This window comes from Schistocerca nitens, chromosome 1, assembly GCF_023898315.1.
Source record: "Schistocerca nitens isolate TAMUIC-IGC-003100 chromosome 1, iqSchNite1.1, whole genome shotgun sequence".
NCBI lineage: Eukaryota > Metazoa > Arthropoda > Insecta > Orthoptera > Acrididae > Schistocerca > Schistocerca nitens.
This window is the reverse complement of record NC_064614.1, coordinates 383,248,958-383,270,075: the sequence shown is the minus strand read 5'-3', so window position 1 is coordinate 383,270,075 and position 21,118 is coordinate 383,248,958. Positions and strand designations below refer to the sequence as shown.

General features: G+C 41.7%; 1 protein-coding gene and 1 non-coding gene across 2 annotated transcripts in view; one reads left to right on the top strand and one right to left on the bottom strand.

Moving 5' to 3' along the window:
* The window catches only part of LOC126249059 (venom carboxylesterase-6-like), a 216,619-nt gene that overhangs the window by 133,398 nt on the left and 62,103 nt on the right, over window positions 1-21,118 (bottom strand). The window lies entirely within an intron of this gene.
* Window positions 18,442-18,516, top strand: Trnas-uga (transfer RNA serine (anticodon UGA)). Its single transcript has one exon. It is a non-coding gene; the product is annotated as a tRNA-Ser (tRNA).

Here is a 21,118-nt window from a genome sequence, read left to right as displayed (position 1 = left end):
CAGGTAGGCTTAAAAAGGAGCTATTTATGTAATTTGCCAGAGTTTCATCTTTTAATTCAATATTTTTACTATTTTTGAGTACTATTTCCTGATCCTCGAGGCCCTTACCTATTTCCCTTTTCACAATTTCCCAAGTAGTTCTTGATTTATTACCTGATTTTCTTATTAATTTATCACTACTTAATAATTTTGCTTTGTAATTACTTTTCTATATATTTTTGTAGTTTGTTACATGTTCTTTAAACTTGGGGTCAGTACAACTTTTTAGTTTATAGTTAAGCATTTTCATGATCCTGGAGGAATTTCTAATACCTGTTGTGATCTAGGAGCTAGCATGTAAATGCTCATATGAGTTTGTTTTGACAAGTTTTTTTTAGGAAAACACATTTTAAAATTCAACATAAACAGGGAAGTAAAAACATTACATGCAGCATTTGTGCTAGTTTGTAACAGTACTTCTGACCATGATTGGTTGGTTAATCAGTGTATTTATGAAGTGAATGCAACTATTTGTGGAGACAGTTCTTTTGTACATTTGATATGAACTATTTTTGATCACAGGGGCTATGGGAAATCTAAGAATGAGTGCATTGTGATCAGATATTCCTAGGTCAACATTTATTACATCTGTATCTATGGCATTTATATTTGTGAAAATATTATCTATGAGACTTTTTGAAGAGTTTGGTACTTGTGTAAGGTCAGTTATATGCAGACGCAAGTTGAAGCTCTGTAAAACATTCATGTAAAACATTCAGGAACTGCCCTTTGAATGCACCTTCTGTCAGTAATTGACATTAAAATCTCCACTTATAATTATTGTTAATTTTTTTATCATGTAATATACTTAGCAATGCCTCTAATTTATTTCTAAAAATTGCAGGATCACCTCATGGTGATCTACACTGACATCATTATTATTTAGCTGTATTGCTGCAGCCTCAAAATGTTTTTCTTCGCTCAAGGACTCAGTTACAGTCACTTTTATCCCTTACTCCAGGTTTTACATAAATGCAAATACCACAATGTCTTTTTTCCTTCCTGCAATAATGACTTAATAATTCGTATGGGGAAATGCAAATATTTTCTATTTTTGATAACTCATGCACTAATGTTGTTGAATGCAAACACATTCTATACTAGCTTCACTGGCTACAATCTGAAGTTCTAATATTTTATTTTTAATGCATTGTATATTATGACTCATTATTTTTAAATGATTAAAATTAGCTTGAGAGGAGTTCGTACTTATGCTTCCCAATGATACTGGCTGTTTCTTGTTGAGGCTGGGTATCAAAAACCCTTAAGAATTACACTTTTCCTGCTCCTTGTACTTCTTACCCCTGGAAGTGCCACCATACTCGTTGTATCTATTGTTGTAGCTTCTGTTTCAGTGGATACTGGAGGTGTTTTTGAAGCTGATGTTTCTGTGGATGTTGGAGATGCTGCCAGTTTTGATGTTGAATCCGTTTTTGTAACTGATGCTCCAACTGATACTGGAACTTTTGCTGAGACTGTAGTTTCATTTAAAACTGGAACTACGGTTGGCATTGACGTTACTGTGGATGTTGAAGCTGTGTATAAAGCTGATAAATAATGCTTTGATGGTGTTGATTTTTCTTCTGTTGATGATGTCTGAGTGGCACTTTGTACCACTGGTCTTGCCTCTATTCTTCTGATTGCTGGACTAGTCACAGATGCTGCGCTTGATTTTGAACCTGCTGGAGAAGGTGGTACATATGCTGATGATGATAATGGTTCAGCTGTTTTTGATGATTTTGACACCACTGATGAGTTGACTGATACCCAAAAAGGAAAGTAGGAGTAATTCGCTGAATTACAAGCCAATCTCACTAACGTTGATTTGCAGTAGGGTTTCGGAATGTATACTGTATTCGAATATTTTTGGCTGCTGTACTGGATGACACTTCAGACAGTTTTACTTCTTCTAACGTCGAAGAATCTAATGTTGTTACCAATGATTGTGGGACATCAGGTCTTCCTTTTTCCACTAATGTTGATACTGTAATAAGATCGTTTTCAGACAGTGTGATAGTTTTTCGTCCTAATTCTTTCCCTTTCATGTTTCTGTGAAGTCCATGCTGTGTAAAATGCTCTCTGCAATCACTATTTATCCGAACATATGTAGTATTAGGCTAACCTCGACATATCTCGGCGAAAAGACTTTTGGCGGTAATAAACTCAATATTCACGCAAGAGGTTTCCATGAGATCATACGTACGAGGGATACTGACAACAAAAAATTTCACTTCAGGCATTTTACAAATTACTTGCTTTAAAACTGTTGTAGCAGGTTTAGTTTTGTTGAGGTATATATCGTTGGCGCCTCCAATTATTACACATGTGCTGCCATTCGTCAAGATTGTTTGGAGCTATTTAAAACTTCCTGTTTTTATTAGAAATCATAATTTCGGCTACACCTATTCCATGGCTATCTGCTAGAATAAGGATTTCCCCTGTCTATTTTCTAACATATGTTTTTTGTTTTGTTTACAAATAGTAGGGCTATTTCTTTTGCGCAATTTAGCGTTGATCATTGAACCGTCCGTGTGGATCATAGTACAATTCGAGTGTTTTTTCTCCTCATTGTTATTTTCAACCACACTAAACCTATTACTTAGTTTTACATTAAGTTCCGCTGTTTTGGTTTTTGGTCGTGTGCTGCTTATTTGTCTGATATTTGAGAGCTCTTGAAGGCCAGATTTTTGAGGAATTTCTCACTCTTCTTACCAAGTTTTCAAGCGTTTTAGCGTATTTTATAATATTATAGAGCTCTTTCCTAAGTTCATTCTCTACATTCTCTTGCAAATCTGCACTGTATATTTCACTACCATGTGTAAATACAACGAACAGAGCGAAAAGCTGGGTATGTAGTGATTCTTTTCGTACTGAATGTAACGATATGGACGAAATGAAAATAGACCAGTTAAAAACGTGCGTGTGCGAAAAGTTAAGAATGAACTCAGAAAAGTAGGAAAGGAACTTCAGTATTCGAAAACAATTATACGTGTACTAACACACGAACAACAGAAGCGAGAATCAGCCAAGAAAGAAACGTGTTAAAACTACAGATTTGAGGCATCCAACATAATACACGATTCACAACACAGCGTGCATACCACAACACAGAATGCAGTTCAAAAAGGAAAGCGATCTAAGGGTGCAACAATGAAAATACAAACCTTTGCTCCTGAAAGTGTGTCAGTGGGAAATAATAACCAAAAGTGCGTAATAAAACCACTCACACTTCCGAGTGAAAATAACAGCCAAAACAAATCAAATAGACATACTAGTAGACATACAAGTGTAAACAACAGTGGACAATGTGTAATAATATCTAACACGGAGTCTAAATTAGGGAAGATATTACCTGTAGGAAATGAGCAGAAACGTAACATGGCTTCTGGGCAAATATATGTTTCCATAACATCGAGTGCAAAAAAAGTAAAAAACGATCTTTGTATGTTAGATGATAGCCACGGATGTGGAATTTCTGCACTGTTGACAGAAAAATGTAATTGAAAGGTATCAGGCTTTGTCAAACCAGGTGCGTCGTTTCGTGAGATAGCAGAACAAACAAATTCTGCTCAGATATCCAACTTAAATAAAGATGATTTTGACGTAATTTTTGGTGGCTCAAATGATGTTCATCAGAATGAAAGGTTCAAGTAAATAAAAGAACTGAAGAACTGTTTAAACAAATTAATACACAGCACTATTCGTTTTGTAAACATACCACCTCGTTATGACTTGCCTATCTGGTCGTGTGTAAACTGTGAAATGTGTGCTGCTAACAAACAAACCTCTGAAATATATTCTGACTTTCAGAATGTAGTAGTTATTGACATACATGGCTTAGGTCGAAGGTTTTTCACAGCTCATGGACTACATTTAAATAAATTAGGAAAAGAACTTTTAGCAGAAAAACTATTTACCAGTACCTGTGTCATGAGGACACACACATCAAGCTTAAAAATCGCCAGAAAAACACGAATTACTGATTGGTTTAAACCAAAAACTACAATCTTGTTAGCAGAAGCAGATCACTCTCACCAACGTGAAGACATATTATGTACTGATGCAGCAGGAGAAACCATCTCACCATCAACACCCAGCCCAGCAGCAGAAACCAATCCACCACCACCAACCAGTATGACAGCAACAACCACCCGACTCCCAGCAGGAGAAACCATCCCACCATCAACAGCCAGCCCAGCAGCAGAAATCAATCCAACACCAGCAGCCAGTATGACAGCAACAACCACTCGACTCCCAAATAGAAAAATCAACCAACCATTGGACTTAAAGGATTTTTAGTGCCAGTGAGCCTAAGGCAAATGCAAAAGTAAGAAAAGTTTGTATTCATGATTGTACTGGTTCCCAAACATTTCCAACAAAAACTGTAAATAAGGAAAAAGAGAATAGGAAGTGTAAAAATCCTATAAAGAAAGCTATTCTTGAAACCTCAGGCAACAAAAACAGCATTGTTTGATATTAACAGAATCTTCCGTCGGTTCTTGGTAGAACAACATTATAATAAATGAAATGCACCAGTTTGCTTTTGTTCTACAATAATACGATTATTGTTAACCGGTTTTCGGCTTACAAGGCCATCTTCAGCACTTTTTAATGCACTTGAACATAACTGGCATGGTTACAGCCCATCAAAATATAAGAATGAATAAAATTGATCAACTATAAATTTTACTCTCAGAATGTAAAAATAATAAAGTTGTTTGTTTAAACGAGCATTGGCTTACAAAAGATAGTATCATAATTTTAAATAATAAGTTAAAAAATTTCAATGTAGCCTCAAGTTTTTGTAGCCTCAAGTTTTATGCTCGTGCATACTTGTAAATAACTCTGTAGAGTATAAAGTAAAAGACGATTTAAATTTTCTAAATGAAGAAGGAGTATTTGAAAGCTGCTCAATTGAACTAGAAACACAAAATATTATTTTTGTTTCTAGGTATATAAACACAGGTGAAGAGACAACAAAATTATTTTTACCAGAATTAAAAAAACTTTTAGAGGAAGTCATCAACGAGAAAAAGAAAAAGGTATTAATAGCAGCTGATCTCAATATAAATTTATTAAATCAAACAAATGACTCAATAAAGTTTACGGACTTAATCAAAAAATTTTGTTTCAAGGTAAACTTCATGGAAATCGCAAGAAAAAACGAAAATATAAGAAGCTGTATTGATAACATTTTAACACTTCCTGGCAGATTAAAACTGTGTGTCCAACCAAGACTCGAACTCAGGACCTTTGCCTTTCGTGGGCAAGTGCTCTACCATCTGAGCTACCGAAGCACGACTCCTGCCCGGTCCTCACAGCTTTACTTCTGCCAGTATCTCGTCTCCTACCTTCCAAACCTTACAGAAGCTCTCCTGCGAACCTTGCAGAACTAGCACTCCTGAAAGAAAGTTGGTAGAGCACTTGCCCGCGAAAGGCAAAGGTCCCGAGTTCGAGTCTCGGTCGGGCACACAGTTTTAATCTGCCAGGAAGTTTCATATCAGTGCACACTCCGCTGCAGAGTGAAAATCTCATTCTGGAAACATTTTAACACATTATAAATATGATGATCCAAAGAAGTTATGTGTGGAATTAGGACTCTCAGACCACTCTGCTCTGTTCATTGAAATAGGAAATGCAAATGAACCAAGCACTAAAAATACTTATAGCAAAAGACATTTTACTGCTAAAAATTTAAAATGTATCTGTTGTAAATTAGAAGAGTTGGGGTGTCAAATTGAAGATGTTACTCCAATCTCTGTACAATTTAACAGCTTTCTAGAAAGTTTCTTACATGTATTTAATAAACTATTTCCACATAGAGAATTCCACACAAAGGTGTCAAATAAGGTAAATTGGATCACAACTGGAATAAACATATCCAGTTGGAAGAAAAGACAACTGCAGAAGGAGTTGGAATACAACAAGGACACTGTTTTTATAAATTATATCAAACGGAATAAAGGCTTATTTAAAAGGGTAGTGAAAGCTGCATAAGAAATGGTAAATAATAAATACAACTAGGCTCATGAAAACAAATCAAAGGCAGTCTGGTCTGTAGTAAAATCAGAACTGGGGATGAGATCTAACAGCAAAGTTATTTCCAAAATTAAGGTGGGAAATAAAACTATAACAAATCCTGCTCTGATTTCAGAAGCTTTTAACAATTTTTTTACAAATGTATCAAAATCAGTTGCACATGTAAATGGTTATACTGAAAAAGTACAATTAGGTCAGAAGGCAGAAGAATGCTGTAACAAATTTTAAAAAAATTTCAGCCAAAGATATAGAGAACACTACATTACAGCTCAAAAACAAAAATTCCGCAGGGTGGGATGGCATACCTACTAAAGTATTTAAATCAGCTGCAAGGATAATAGCTCACCCCCTTTGCTCAATCATCAATAAATGACTCGAAGAAGGCCACTTTCCACACGCCCTGAAGCATGCGGAGGTAAAACCTTTGTTCAAAAAAGACTCAAGAGAAGGTATGGGGAACTACCGCCCAATCTCTATTCTCCCAATTTTCTCAAAAATATTTGAAAAAGTGGTAGTAATGCAAATCAAAAAATTTATAGAAAAATCAAACATACTGTCAGATAATCAATACAGCTTTCAGAAAGTCAAAAACACAATAGACGCCATAAATGAGTTTGTGAAACAAATTTGTTCTGCTGTAGACAAGTCTAGCAAAGTTGCAGGATTGTTCTGACCTCACCAAAGCATTTGATTGTATAAACCATCAATTGCTCCTGTATAAAATGTAAAAATACGGAATTGGAGGTAGTGTTTTACACTGGTTCAGGTCATACCTCACAAAGAGAAAACAAAGAGTAGTTATATCATCAAGTAAGGGTAATTTCTTCTCTGAATGGATGATTATTTCACAAGGCGTTCCACAAGGCTCAATTCTGGGTCCAATTTTAATCTTACTTTACATAAATGACTTGCCACTAAACATACACTCCTCGAAATGGAAAAAAGAACACATTGACACCGGTGTGTCAGACCCACCATACTTGCTCCGGACACTGCGAGAGGGCTGTACAAGCAATGATCACACGCATGGCACAGCGGACACACCAGGAACCGCGGTGTTGGCCGTCGAATGGCGCTAGCTGCGCAGCATTTGTGCACAGCCGCCGTCAGTGTCAGCCAGTTTGCCGTGGCATACGGAGCTCCATCGCAGTCTTTAACACTGGTAGCATGCCGCGACAGCGTGGACGTGAACCGTATGTGCAGTTGACGGACTTAGAGCGAGGGCGTATAGTGCGCATGCGGGAGGCCGGGTGGACGTACCGCCGAATTGCTCAACACGTGGGGCGTGAGGTCTCCACAGTACATCGATGTTGTCGCCAGTGGTCGGCGGAAGGTGCACGTGCCCGTCGACCTGGGACCGGACCGCAGCGACGCACGGATGCACGCCAAGACCGTAGGATCCTACGCAGTGCCGTAGGGGACCGCACCGCCACTTCCCAGCAAATTAGGGACACTGTTGCTCCTGGGGTATCGGCGAGGACCATTCGCAACCGTCTCCATGAAGCTGGGCTACGGTCCCGCACACCGTTAGGCCGTCTTCCGCTCACGCCCCAACATCGTGCAGCCCGCCTCCAGTGGTGTCGCGACAGGCGTGAATGGAGGGACGAATGGAGACGTGTCGTCTTCAGCGATGGGAGTCGCTTCTGCCTTGGTGCCAATGATGGTCGTATGCGTGTTTGGCGCCGTGCAGGTGAGCGCCACAATCAGGACTGCATACGACCGAGGCACACAGGGCCAACACCTGGCATCATGGTGTGGGGAGCGATCTCCTACACTGGCCGTACACCACTGGTGATCGTCGAGGGGACACTGAATAGTGCATGGTACATCCAAACCGTCATCGAACCCATCGTTCTACCATTCCTAGACCGGCAAGGGAACTTGCTGTTCCAACAGGACAATGCACGTCCGCATGTATCCCGTGCCACCCAACGTGCTCTAGAAGGTGTAAGTCAACTACCCTGGCCAGCAAGATCTCCGGATCTGTCCCCCATTGAGCATGTTTGGGACTGGATGAAGCGTCGTCTCACGCGGTCTGCACGTCCAGCACGAACGCTGGTCCAACTGAGGCGCCAGGTGGAAATGGCATGGCAAGCCATTCCACAGGACTACATCCAGCATCTCTACGATCGTCTCCATGGGAGAATAGCAGCCTGCATTGCTGCGAAAGGTGGATATACACTGTACTAGTGCCGACATTGTGCATGCTCTGTTGCCTGTGTCTATGTGCCTGTGGTTCTGTCAGTGTGATCATGTGATGTATCTGACCCCAGGAATGTGTCAATAAAGTTTCCCCTTCCTGGGACAATGAATTCACGGTGTTCTTATTTCAATTTCCAGGAGTGTAAATTCACACTTAGTTTTATTCGCTGATGATACATCAGCCCTCATCGAAAGCAATCACTGAGAACAAATTCCCTCAAGTGTCACAAATCTGCTACACAGTTTAGAAAACTGGTTCCAACTAAATGGGTTAAAATTGAATATTGGGTAAACACATTTACTACAGTTTAATACTAGAAGCTCTAAGATAAATGAAATTCATATTATCTGTAGAAACCAGAAACTGAAAAAATCAGATTGTGTTAAATTTTTAAGAATATATTTGGACCAAAATTTTTCCAGGTCTTCACATATGGAATACTTAGCAAATAAGTTAAGCAGTCTGACATTTGCTATGAAGATTTTGTCATATTCAACTAGCATGGAGATAAGAAACATAGTTTATCACAGCTGTTTTAAAGCAAAATCATTAGAATATTAAAATTACAAAAGTCAATTGTTAGAATTGTGTAACGCAAGAGCAAAAGAATCTTGTCGCCCACTGTCAAGAAATCTAAAAATATTAAGTGCCTCCTGTTTGTACATCAATGAACTGATTATATTTGTATACACTAACCCTTTGTTTTTCACAGACAACATTTTTACGCATCAATACAATACTAGGAATAAGACACACTTCATGCTTCCTACTCACTGGTTAAAGTTATATGCACAAACCCCAGAATATATGTGCATGAAAGTCTTCAACATGCTAAAAAAGAAACAAATAAACAGCATGGAGCTAGGGCAACTGAAACCAAAGCTGCACATGTTATTAGTGGCGAAATGTTATTACTCCACAGAAGAATTTATGAATGATGATGTGGATGTCTGAGCACCTGTAAATTAAGCTTAGCAGTTTCGTGCCAAATAAATGATTGTAAAAATATGTTCACTACTTAAATGCTATTGTTATATATTACTCTGTAATACATGTAAACTGGAGTGTTGATATATTGTTTTTGTAACACTGTATATACAAACTGAAATTGTAATGTAAATGTAATGTTGACGAGTCCCCACCTACATCAAATCTGTGATTTGACTTTGTATGTTATGGAACAATAAAATTTCTGATTCTGATTCTTGTCCTATCCGTTGCATTCCATACCACAGTCACACTTATTTAGAACTTCCGATCATGAGAAACAATGTGTGTGACACCACTTATGATTGAACGTGCAAATTCTTAATCCATTTAACACAATTTTATGGAATATGGTACACTTCACTGACGACATATGATCACAAATTACAGAGCGATTGCCGGCCGTGGTGGCCTTGTGTTTCTAGGTGCTACAGTCTGGACCCGCGCGACCGCTACGGTCGCAGGTTCGAATCCTGCCTCGGGCATGGATGTGTGTGATGTCCTTAGGTTAGTTAGGTTTAAGTAGTTCTAAGTTCTAGAGGACTGATGACCTCTGAAGTTAAGTCCCATAGTGCTTAGAGCCATTTGAACCGTTTTTAACAGAGCGATTTGAGACTATGTGCATACTCGCCGCCATGTTTACTTAACTATATGACTATATTAACTATATATCGAACTTCTGCATAACCTTACCAGTCTTGGGGATTTTGCGTTCTTTTAAATTTGGCAAGCTTTTTTCGATGCTTCTGCAACAGTGATCTGACACGTTTTGTGTACCATGGCGGATCAGTACCATCACTTATTAATTTATGTGGTATATATCTCTCAATTGCCGTTGATACTATGTCTGTGAAATCATTCCACTACCTTTCTACACTTACATGATCACATCGGAGGGAGTGAAGACTATCTCTTAAAAAGGCTTAAGAGCATTTTTATCAGCTTTTTTTTTAAATAGATATACTTTGCATTTCTTTTCGATGGTTGTAGGTGTTACGGTATTTAGCCTAGCAGCAACTGCCTTGTGGTCGCTAATCCCTGTATTCGTCATGATACTCACTATTTGTCCAGGATTATTTGTTTCTAAGAGGTCAAGTATGCTTTCGCAACCATTTACGCTTCGAGTGGGCTCACGAACTAATTGTTGAAAATAATTTTCTGAGAAAGCCTTCAGTACAGTTTCTGATGACGTTTTATGCCTGCTGCTGGCTTTAAACTTATAATTTTTCCAGCATATTGACGGTAGATTGAGTCGCCACCGAGTATAATTATTGTATGAACTACCAGCATCCAGTAAGTCATCATGAATAATCTTTCCATAAGTATCAATAATTTCATTCTCCATTCTTATACAGCAATAACTGATATTTTTGCTACTCATTTCCTAATAGTTTCTTAAAACATCATCCCCTGCCGCAACTCTGAAACTTAATAAATACTGGAAAGGGTAATGTCACTTGTTCCACAAAAACTATAGTTGTTACGACATAAAATAATTTTTTCTGTTTTCTTCAATGGTGACATCAGTGGCATTATGTACTTATAAATTTACTGGCAAATTTTTAGCTTCTGTTATTGATATTATGTTGTTGGCTTCAATAGTTGGAAAAGTTATGCCACTGAGGATTTGCATGACTTCATGCAGCTTCATGAATATCTTTATATTGTATAAACGTAGTGGCAATGTATGCCCTTTTAGAACTTCAAATTCAGGCACGGCAAAAGGCCCTGTTGTTGTAGAAATTATAATTTTTAAGGCTATAGTTTTCTGATGAGTTCTAACAGTTCATCAGTACTACCCTACTGGCCATTAAAATTGCTACACCAAGAAGAAATGCAGATGATCAACGGGTATTCATTGGACAAATACATTATACTAGAACTGACATGTGATTACATTTAAACACAATTTGGGTGCATGGATCCTGAGAAATCAGTACCCAGAACAACCACCTCTGGCCGTAATAACAGCCTTGATATGCCTGGGCATTGAGTCAAACAGAGCTTGGATGGCGTGTACAGGTACAGCTGCCCATGCAGCTTCAACACGACACTACAGTTCATCAAGAGTAGCGACTGACGTATTATGACGAGCCAGTTGCTCGGCCACCATTGACCAAACGTTTTCAATTGGTGAGAGATCTGGAGAATGTGCTGGCCAGGACAGTAGTCGAACATTTTCAGTATCCAGAAAGGCCCGTACAGGACCTGCAACATGCGGTCGTGCATTATCCTGCTGAAATGTAGGGTTTCGCAGGGATCGAATGAAGGGTAGAGCCACAGGTCGTAACACATCTGAAATCTAACGTCCACTGTTCAAAGTGCAGTCAATGCGAACAAGAGGTGAGCGAGACGTATAACCAATGGCACCCCATACCATCACGCCGGGTGATACGCCAGTATGGCGACGACGAATTCATGCTTCCAATGTGCGTTCACCGCGATGTCGCCAAACACGGATGCGACCATCATGATGCTGTAAACAGAACCTGGATTCATCCGAAAAAATGACGTTTTGCCATTCGTGTACCCAGGTTCGTCATTGAGTACACCATCACAGGCGCTCCTGTCTTTGATGCAGCGTCACGGGTAACCTCAGCCGTGTCCTGATAGTCCATCCTGTTGCAAACGTCGTCGAACTATTCGTGCAGATGGTTGTTGTCTTGCAAACGTCCCCATCTGTTGACTCAGGGATCGAGACGTGGCTGCACGATCCGTTACAGCCATGCCGATAAGATGCCTGTAATCTCGACTGATAGTGATACGAGGCCGTTGGGATCCAGCACGACGTTCCGTATTACCCTCCTGAGCCCACCGATTCTATATTCTGCTAACAGTCATTGGATCTCGACCAACGCGATCAGCAGTGTCGCGATACGATAAACCGCAATCGCGATAGGCTACAATCCGACCTTTATCAAAGTCGGAAACGTGATCGTATGCGTTTCTCCTCCTTACACGAGGCATCCCTACAACGTTTCAGCAGGCAACGGCGGTCAACTGCTATTTGTGTATGAGAAATCGGTTGGAAACTTTCCTCATGTCAGCACGCTGTAGGTGTCGCCACCGGCGCCAACCTTGTGTGAATGCTCTAAAAAGCTAATCATTTGCATACCACAGCATCTTCTTCCTGTCGCTTAAATTTCGCGTCTGCAGCACGTCATCTTCGTGGTGTAGAATTTTTAATGGCCAGTAGTGTATATACATTTGTCAGAAAGACATTGTATGTTATTAATGTACACACCAATGTCAAAACTTTGGTCTACTCGTGACCTAGACGAGTCAGACGTTTCTGGTGGCACTGCACTGTCATTTTCCCTTGCTCAATATCAGTGCTGAGCAGATTTGTTTCAGTTTTCCGATTTTTGAAAAAAAAATCTTCTAATATCCATTATTTCTGTATAGGTGGAGGAAACATTAGGTAAAGAATGTAATGTATTATCGAACAAATTCAAATCCTGCCCTAGCCATTAGGGAGGGGGGGGCGGCATTCATGTTGAGAGACACAACTGGGTTCCAGCATTGTAAGCAATCAATTGTTTAATTATTAGCTATGTACATTTCAGTGCATGAAGGTTTGCCAGTTTGTTGGAATACCGGGCTGATCTCTACGAGGTGCATTCAAGTTCTAAGGCCTCCGATTTTTTTTCTAATTAACTACTCACCTGAAATCGATGAAACTGGCGTTACTTCTCGACGTAATCGCCCTGCAGACGTACACATTTTTCACAACGCTGACGCCCTGATTCCATGGCAGCGGCGAAGGCTTCTTTAGGAGTCTGTTTTGACCACTGGAAAATCACTGAGGCAATAGCAGCACGGCTGGTGAATGTGCGGCCACGGAGAGTGTCTTTCATTGTTGGAAAAATCCAAAAGTCACTAGGAGCCAGGTCAGGTAAGTAGGGTGCATGAGGAATCACTACAAAGTTGTTATCACGAAGAAACTGTTGCGTAACGTTAGCTCGATGTGCGGATGCATTGTCTTGGTGAAACAGCACACGCGCAGTGCAGGAAGGAATTTGTTCTTCAAAACATTTTCATAGGATGCACCTGTTACCGTAGTGCCCTTTGGAACGCAATGGGTAAGGATTACGCCCTCGCTCTCCCAGAACATGGACACCATCATTTTTTCAGCACTGGCGGTTACCCAAAATTTTTTCGGTGGCGGTGAATCTGTGTGCTTCCATTGAGCTGACTGGCGCTTTGTTTCTGGATTGAAAAATGGCATCCACGTCTCATCCATTGTCACAACCGACGAAAAGAAAGTCCCATTCATGCTGTCGTTGCGTGTCAACATTGCTTGGCAACATGCCACACGGGCAGCCATGTGGTCATCCGTCAGATTCGTGGCACCCACCTGGATGACACTTTTCGCATTTTCAGGTCGTCATGCAGGACTGTGTGCACAGAACCCACAGAAATGCCAACTCTGGAGGCAATCTGTTCAACAGTCATTCGGTGATCCCCCAAAACAATTCTCTCCACTTTCTTGATCATGTCGTCAGACCGGCTTATGCGAGCCCGAGGTTGTTTCGGTTTGTTGTCACACAATGTTCTGCCTTCATTAAACTGTCGCACGCATGAACGCACTTTCGACACATCCATAACTCCATCACCACATGTCTCCTTCAACTGTCGATGAATTTCAATTGGTTTCACACCACGCAAATTCAGAAAACGAAAGATTGCACGCTGTTCAAGTAAGGAAAACGTCGCCATTTTAAGTATTTAAAACAGTTCTCATTCTTGCCGCTGGAGGTAAAATTCCATCTGCCGTACGGTGCTGCCATCTCTGGGACGTATTGACAATGAACGCAGCCTCATTTTAAAACAATGCGCATGTTTCTATCTCTTTCCAGCCCGGAGAACTTGAATGCACCTCGTATATTCGCTCTGCTGGAATGTCATTACGTGAATATCACAATGGAACCGGTTTCGCTCAGCTAAAACCTAGAACTTAGAACTACTTAAGCCTAACTAACCTAAGGACGTCACACACATCCATGCCCGAGGCAGGATTCGAACCTGCGACCGTGGCGGTCGTGCGGTTCCAGACTGTAGCCCCTAGAACCGCTCGGCCACCCCGGCCGGCGAAGATGTATGTCCAATGCATGTAAAAGTATATACATCTTCCTGCCAGAGACCGAATTACTTAGAAATGTGATCAGCTGACGACTTATGATGAACTGTTGAACACATCAGTCACTGACTCTAGCCTGGACATACCAGCCCTGAAAAAATATGAGCGCTCGTTGTTTCCAACTTTAGTCTACTGTAAAGTCCTCGAGGTTAGCCTCATTTCGAGTATGAATATTTGGTAATGGATGAAGTGCTCCCGTGTTGTTAAATAACCATAACTGACCCTTATCAGGATGAATCAATAGAAGAAATAGACAAGACTCAACGAATAAAGGCGCGTTTTGCCATGGGATCGTTAGTCGGCGCTAGAGTGTCATGGACATGCACAATAAGCTCGAGTGGCAGACGCTATAAGGAAGGCGCTGCGCATGACAGAGAGGTTTCTGCCATGGCGACGGCACATGTGTGCGTGCGCGCTGGCCGATTTTCGCGTATCCTTTGTTGCAATTTGTCCAGGAGTTTAGCATAGTATTCTCCACTAATTGTTTGTCCAGTGGGGACATAATCTACAAACAGAATCCCTTTCGCATGCCAGAACACTGATGCCATGACCTCTCCCACCGGAGGAATTGTCTTTGCTTTCTTTGGCTGTGGAGAATCAGCATGTTTCCACTGCTTTGACTATTGTTTTGTCTCTGGGGTATAGTAGTGCACCCAAGTTTCATCTGTGGTCACAAACTGGCGCAAAATTTTTTTTCGTTTCTCCTAAAACATTGTTCCGATACGTCCATTCTCATGCGTTTTTGATCCAGTGTCAAGAATCGCGGCACCCATCTTGCAGATAATTTTTCATTTCTGATTCTTCAGTTAAAATGTGGTATACCCTTTCAGATGACATCTGGCAAGCATGAGCAATTTCACGCACTTTCAGTCGGCGATCCTCCATGACCATTTTGAGCACTTTTTCAATGATTTCTGGAGTAGTGACACATCTTGGCCGACCACCGCGCAGATAATCGTCTAAGCTTTCCTTACCAAATTGAAATTCATTTGTACACTTGGTAACAGTTGAATATGAAGGAGCAGAGTCCCCTAGTGTGATCTGGAAATCGGGAAGAATGTCCTTTGCTTTCATACCTTTCTTTACAAAGTACTTAATCACTGCCCGAATCTCGATTTTTTTCTATTTTCGTAAATCACTACGCGGGAACAACAACACAGCCACGTCACCGCCACAGCTCTCTTCCAAGCGCACTGAAGTGGCACGTTTCTACAGGCAATAATCCAATGAATATCATGTGAAAAACTCGTTGTGCTAGCGTTGACCTCTCGCTGTGCTTCTGAGAATTTTTCAAACCACCCTCGTAACTTCCTTCAACTTACCTATCGCGAAACGACCACAACGAGAAAATTGAGGAAATTAAAGTAAATACAGAGGCTTTATGACAATCATTTTTCTTATGCGGCGCTTGCGAAATGAATAGGTAAGGGGGCACAGTTAGTGGTGTCAGAAGTAGGCCTACCCTCCGCCACACACCCTCAGGTTGTTTGCTAAGTATAGATGCAGAGGTAGAAATTAACTCACCGAGCTTCCAGACGCAGGTTACACTTCTTCCAACTCTATGAAAAGGGCATCACGTACTCTTGTATGCCTTCAGCTAGGGTATAACGAGCCAATGGTGAAAATAACTAAGCTGTTTTGTAAACGATCGTCAGAGCATATCGGAGTGGACACGCTACCGTATGTGGCATGGAACCCAACAATGGTCCAGGAAGCGCCGCGTTTAGCTGTTGTCGATTACCTTGAGAAGACTGTGACGTGGAATTTGATTCCACAGCAGTTGGAAAACGCTTCTTAGCCAACTTGAAACAATAGTTCGAAGAAGGCAGTAAAGGAAGTCTGCATGGTACATTAGAACGGTTTTTCCGCCTTCTTTTGATCCGCGGTGTAATAGCGAATTCATGGTTAAGGCAGGCAGAGCGACTCGCAATCGAATGAAGCCCGTACTTCACGATCGAGTGGCTGGTGTCATATTATTTAATGACATTTGGCATAGTATTATCCCACTGTGATCCACCACATAATGCTATGAATTGATTAAACGAAAGGTTTTGCGATATCACAGTAAATTATTTTTACAAGTGTATGAGAATCCTGTAGTAAATAAGAACTCTGTACTCTGGATTACTGGGAGGGGGGATGGGAAGTGCCCCCTCTTGCACCCCTCCCCCCCCCCCCACTGCCGATGCCTACGCTAACCACTGACACCTTCCCACCCCACTCACCCACGAAATCCCTCTCTAACTGAAATGCGTCAACGCCCTCTTCTGTGACTGGTCTAATACCAGAGTGGCCAATCAGCTTCCTATTACGTTTTGTATAACCAGGCACCTTCTCATCTTGGAACACTCCACACCGTGAAATCAATTTTGATGCAATTAGGTCTAGGTAATAACACATTCCCAAAAAGAAAAGAAAAACAAATTAACTCCATCTTTAATCATGTGAAGGATATTTCTACTATACCGAAACTGGCTGTTTTACATTTAGCATTTTGTCCCACATAATATGTGACTCACAGATCTGCACAATCAGATTTCCGCGCTCACACAGTTACAATGTTTCATAATTATAATAATTCATACTTCACAAACGTGCCACATTCATTCGCTTTATTCACTCAGAAAACAAAACTTGTGAAAATATCACTGTTCAGTAAAAATAATAGTAGCACTAAAAGTTAAATTATTTAATACTTTCTTCAGTGCTTCTACAAATATTGTTTGCTCCACTGCTTAAGGATCAGGTATTTATTTAAAATTTTAACTAATTGCTACACAAGACATATTATTTTCATGAAGTTTTTTATCACAGGAAGTGATAATTTCTGGGTTTTAGGTAAAAGAGGGAGGGGGGAGGTGGCGAGCGACAAAAATATGGAAACATCACAAACACAGCACAATACGATGCCTAACATGGTGCAGGAAAGCTGTTCGTCTTCAGAACATCTTCCAGTCGTCTCGGAGTGGGTAAATGCAGGTCCTGTATAGTTTTCAGGGGAATCTCATACCATATTTCTTTCAAAATAGTGGCAAGTTCTGGCAACATTGAAGAAAGTGGATAGCGATAACCCTCCCTACGCAGCAAAATAGACCACAAAGAGTCAATAATATTGAGGTCTGGTGACTGCGGTCGTCAGGGGAGATGCGACAGTTCATCCTCAGGTTCACCAAACCAGTCCTGGACGATGCAAGCTGTGCGAACAGGGGTCCTGTCATCTTGCGACATTCAGTTCTGCACTGACTTTTATAGCTGTCGTCCTCTTCTTTTTGTCACAATCCTATTCAACGACCATCTGTCATGAACTCTTAACACACACTTAGAAAATTATGTTCTTGTGCTTTCTCTGTATGGGGTATTAATTTTCGATACGGTGTGGCTCGAACCACAAAACACTTCGGCTACCTTCGTAACAGAAGCAGCCACCATATGAACTCCAACAATTCGCTCACATTCGAATTCAGTTAACTGCGATATAATGCACTCACAGCTATGCGGAACACTGTTCTACCAAGACTAACAATTCCAACGTACCGAGGGCATTGCATGGATGCCATTTGTGGTCAAATAGAACAGGGCCATCTGCAGGTATGACTAGCATCTGAAATATGTTCAAACAAGCATTTGTCACGGAGTTCTCATATTTTGGTCCAACCACTGCAATTTCTTGTTTACGAAATTTACATTACCTAAAAATTGAAATTCATACTGTCATTAATTATTATCAGTACAAAGTGTCATAATTACTAAAAACGTCTTCAATGACTCATAATAGTGTACGTAATATTCGAGTACTCAGAATGAGATTTTCACTCTGCAGCGGAGCGTGCGCTGATATGAAACTTCCTGGCAGATTAAAACTGTGTGCCCGACCGAGACTCGAACTCGGGACCTTTGCCTTTCGCGGGCAAGTGCTCTACCAACTTTCAGGAGTGCTAGTTCTGCAAGGTTCGCAGGAGAGCTTCTGTAATGTTTGGGAGGTGGGAGACGAGGTACTGGCAGAAGTAAAGCTGTGAGTACCGGGCGTGAGTCGTGCTTCGGTAGCTCAGTTGGTAGAGCACTTGCCCGTGAAAGGCAAAGGTCCCGAGTTCGAGTCTCGGTCGGGCACACAGTTTTAATCTGCCAGGAAGTTTCTTATTCGAGTACTGTTCAGTGCACTATTTGACGAGCCGGCTGGTTCATTTCCGCGCGTATGTTACATGTGAACGAGTTCTTTGGGGTCATGACTCATTGAGTGTGGTAAGAAAGCTCCTGTCATGATTCCTTACGAGAGTGCTTAAAAACAATACCTTCGAATCTTTTATATGAATATTTTTAGTTTTTTAAATAAAACAAATGTTATAAACTTGCTACATATTTATTCTTCATGTCTACATATTTGGAACCCACTATCACTAGAGGGCTCCGAATTGTAGCGTGTGAAACTTGACAAAGTAGATGCGTGGGAAACAGCGTGATGTAATCGAGTTTTCAATCGCAGAAAACGTGCCCCCACACATGGAGCACCCTCTCTTTGAGCATGACAATGCCAAATCTCACATGAATGCTGCTACACTATGTGATCAAAAGTATCCGGGCACCCCCTCCCCCCCCCCCCAACAAAAACATACGTTTTTAATATTATGTGCATTGTGCTCCAACCTACTGCCAGGTATCCCATATCAGAGACCACAGTAGTCATTAGACATCGTGAGAAAGCAGAATGGGGCGCTCGGCGGAACCCACGGGCTTCGAACGTGGTCAGGTGATGGGATGTCACTTACGTCAAACGTCTGTACGAGAAACTTCCATACTGCTGAACACCCCTGGGTCCACTGTTTCCGATGTGATAGTGAAGTGGAAACGTGAAGGGACATGTACAGCACAAAAGCGTACAGGCCGACCTCGTCTATTGACTGACAGAGACCGCCGACAGTTGAAGAATGTTCAAATGTGTGTGAAATCTTATGGGACTTAACTGCTAAGGTCATCAGCCCCCAAGCTTAAACACTACTTAATCTAAATTATCCTAAGGACAAACACACACCCCCATGCCCGAGGGAGGACTCGAACCTCCGCCGGGACCAGCCGCACAGTCCATGACTGCCGCGCCGTAGACCGCTCGGCTAAACACACACCCCCCCATGCCCGAGGGAGGACTCGAACCTCCGCCGGGACCAGCCGCACAGTCCATGACTGCCGCGCCGTAGACCGCTCGGCTAATCCCGCGCGGCAGTGTAATAGGTAGACATCTATCCAGACCATCACACTGGAATTCCAAACTGCATCAGGATCCACTGCAAGTACTATGACAGTTATGCGGGAGGTGCGAAAACTTGGATTTCATGGTCGAGCGGCTGCTCAAGAGCCACACATCACGCCAGTAAAAGCCTCTCTTGGTGTTCAAAAATGGTTCAAATGGCTCTAAGCACTATGGGACTTAACATCTGAGGTCATCAGTCCCCCAGACTTAGAACTACTTAAACCTAACTAACCTAAGGACATCACACACACCCATGCCCGAATCAGGATTCGAACCAGCGACTGTGGCAGCAGCGTGTTTCCGGACTGTAGCGCCTAGAACCGCTCGGCCACAGCGGCCGGCTCTCTTGGTGTAAGGAGCGTAAACATTGGACGATTGAACAGAGGAAAAACGTTGTGTGGAGTGATGAATTACGGTACACAATGTTGCGATCTGATGGCAGGGTGTGGGTATTGCGAATGTCCGGTGAACGTCATCTGCCAGCGTGTGTAGTGCCAACAGTAAAATTCGGAGGCGGTGGTGTTAAGGCGTGGTAGTGTTTTTCATGGAGGGGGCTTCCACCCCTTGTTGTTTTGCGTGGCACCATCACAGCACAGGCCTACATTGATGTTTCAAGCACCTTCCTGCTCCCTGCTGTTGAAGAGCAATTCGGGGATGGCGAAAGCATCTTTCAACACGATCGAGCACCTGTTCATAATGCACAGCTTGTGGCGGAGTTATTACCGGACAATAACATCCCTGTAATGGATTGGCCTGCACAGAGTCCTGACCTGAATCCTATAGAACACCTTTGGGATGTTTCGGAACGCCGACTCCGTGCCATGCCTTATCGACCGACATCGATACCTCTCCTCAGTGCAGCACTCCGTGACGAATGAGCTGCCATTCGCCAAGAAACCTTCCAGAATCTGACTGAACGTATGCCTGCGAGAGCGGAATCTGTCATCAAGGCTAAGGGTGAGCAAACACCAATTCAATTCCAGCATTACCGCTGGAGGTCACCGCGAACTTGTAAGCCATTTTCAGCTAGGTGTCAGGATACCTCTGATCACGTAATGTACATCTGCAACAATCCGATGCCTTGGGTTCACTGTCATCGATCAGCCTCCATATAGTCCCGAGCTGACCCCATCCGATTTTTATTTGTTTCCAAAACTTGAAGAGCACCTTCGATTACTTCAGTTTGATAGCGATTGAGTGGTGCAAAAAGAGGTGAGGTTGTGGCTCCATCAGCAAAGTGAAACATTCTACAGTAATGGTATCAACAAACTGGTCTCTCGTTGGGAGAAATGTGTTCCTCGCCAGGGTGACTATGTTGGGAAATAAATATGTAGGCATGAAGAATGAACATGATGAATGTTAATCATGTGTGTTTTATTTAAAAGCTTTAAGAGTTTTCACATAAAATATTCAGTGGTATTACTTTTCAGCACGCCCTTGTATGTTGCTAAGCCTCATTGTGTTGGAT